This window comes from Pteropus alecto, unplaced genomic scaffold (genome assembly GCF_000325575.1).
Source record: "Pteropus alecto unplaced genomic scaffold, ASM32557v1 scaffold379, whole genome shotgun sequence".
NCBI classification, from domain to species: domain Eukaryota; kingdom Metazoa; phylum Chordata; class Mammalia; order Chiroptera; family Pteropodidae; genus Pteropus; species Pteropus alecto.
This window is the reverse complement of record NW_006443129.1, coordinates 1,198,751-1,201,007: the sequence shown is the minus strand read 5'-3', so window position 1 is coordinate 1,201,007 and position 2,257 is coordinate 1,198,751. Positions and strand designations below refer to the sequence as shown.

The 2,257-nt window shown below is 30.5% G+C and overlaps 1 protein-coding gene and 1 pseudogene across 1 annotated transcript in view; both read right to left on the bottom strand.

Annotated features, from left to right (window-relative positions):
* EPHA6 (EPH receptor A6) overlaps positions 1–2,257 on the bottom strand; it is an 809,212-nt gene that overhangs the window by 325,978 nt on the left and 480,977 nt on the right.
* Positions 1,985–2,103, bottom strand: LOC112472136 (annotated as a pseudogene).

Below are 2,257 nucleotides of genomic sequence, written 5' to 3'. Positions count from 1 at the left end.
TAACAAGAGCAAAACAGAAATAACCTAATTGTCTAATAGTTATGGATTTTTAAAAAATTAAATTTATGGGGTGACAAAGGTTGATAAAATTATGTAGGCTTCAAATGTACAATTCAGTAATACATCATATGTATATTACATTTTGTGTTCACCATCCAAAGTTAAATTTTCTTCTGTAGACAACAGTTTAGTGGTTACCAGATGGAAAGTGGGGAGAAGGGGAGGTAGGTAAGAATAAAGAGGGCCAAATAAATGACATTGGAAGATACATATTTTTAAATTACAATAACAAATTATTGTATTGTCCCTAATTTTAAAAATAATTTTTAAAGGAATATGATTTTATTTTAAAGAGCCTAATTAATCTTAGTCTAGGTCACGTTCTATTTTGGAGATTGTTTCAAAAATATAATTAAAAATGTTAATACATCTTAAAAAGTTAAACCTAAACATGAATATATTTATAAGCTATGACCATGAAATAATACATGTGACTTATGAAGAATTCATTAAATTTTAGTCTTTCTATGTACTTTTGTCATCCTTGAATTTACATGATAAAAAACTGCAGAGAAAGCTAGCTGAAAGATCATTAATTTCATAAATAATTTAAACCAAGAAGCTTTATGAAAATTAGTCATTTAAGTGTTATAGATTTGCTTTTTTGATGTCTCAAGAAGGGGAAAATGTCTTTTTCTGATCTGTTGGGCCCCTAAATTGCATTAACAGATAAGAAAATTTCAGTCACATTTTGGGACTGTGAAACAGTGCATAGAAAGCCTTGGGGATTATAGAAGAGAGAGTCACATTTAAGGACTTCCATTCGTAATATAAGATAAATAGCAGCAATTACCTTTTTTTCCCCTTAAGACAGAACCTAGACTAGCTTAAAGTTTTTTGATCATTTCAGATAGAATTTATTTTGATGTCTGAACTCCTGAAATGTTTGTCTATTCTTCATGACATCTAGGAATTGACTGTGCTTATCTTAAGCTCTTGCTATTCTTCTTTACAGAATATATAATTATACATTGCATTTAACTTTTCAATTCCCAGACTCTTTCACATTCATTAAATCAACTAATATAAATTGTAATTTGTAGGTATGATTATTCCGATTTTAAATATGAGGAAACAAGATTAGACTGGAACCAACTTGCGGTTACAAAAGAGGTAAGGGGCAGATTCCAGAGTAAGTCTAGTCCTTACAGTCTATACCCCAGTAACTGTGGCACATATGATGATCTGAACTTCCCATTGGGCCTAGTAGAGTGCTATGCAAACACATTAGGAAACTTTTATACAAATATATCTTTTATCCGAAACTTGTTTAAATCTTATTTCAAGGCTTATCAAACTATTGTCCATTCCTTGGTTTTGTTCAGTAAAACTTTTCTGTAATCATATGATTACTGTCCAGTTAATATATTCTGTGTATATGACTATCAGTTTTATCAGAGTAGAATTAATTAATGTAAGAAAATAATAATGTATAATATATAATGAATAATAATATAACAATAAACCAGAAAATGAGGAAATATTATTGCAAGGCATTAAGAGTTTGAACATATGGTATTGAAAATGGACATTATACTATAATTTAATTATGTAATGTTTTATAATAATAAAATCCATCTTGGGTTAGTTTCTTGAATTTTCAATATTTTCATTATTTAACTGTCTCACTGAAAATGTATTTGGATTGAGAAATAAAAGCAAAACAAAAAATATTCTGTTATCTGATTATTGAGAGTGCTCCTAATATAAAGTGCCTTTTTACTAATTCTAAACCCATTTTCATCATCCCCACATCTGCTCCACTTCATAAGGTATGCTCTTACTTTCCCTAGCCACAGTTTGATACCTATTGGTTCATAAAATTCTCCTGGATTCCATAGATTTTGTAGAATATAACTCTAAGATTCTATCTACATGTGTGTGTGTGTGTGTGTGTGTGTGTGTGTGTGTGTGTGTGTATTTAATGCTACAGCACCTGATATTCCTAGGTGATCTCCCATCCAAATACTAACCAGGTCCGACCCTACTTAGCTTCCGAGATCAGATGAGATCGGGCACGTTCAAGGTGGTATGGCCATAGACTATATATTTTCTATATAATCTAGCTGTAAAATATTTAAAAAGCTAAGTTTTGTTTTCTCTATTATTTTTTGGCAGTGAAAGTGATATTCGCAATTTGTATGTTTGTGTGTGTGTGTGTGTGTGTGTGTGTGTGTGTGTGTTTCTAGGAAGCACA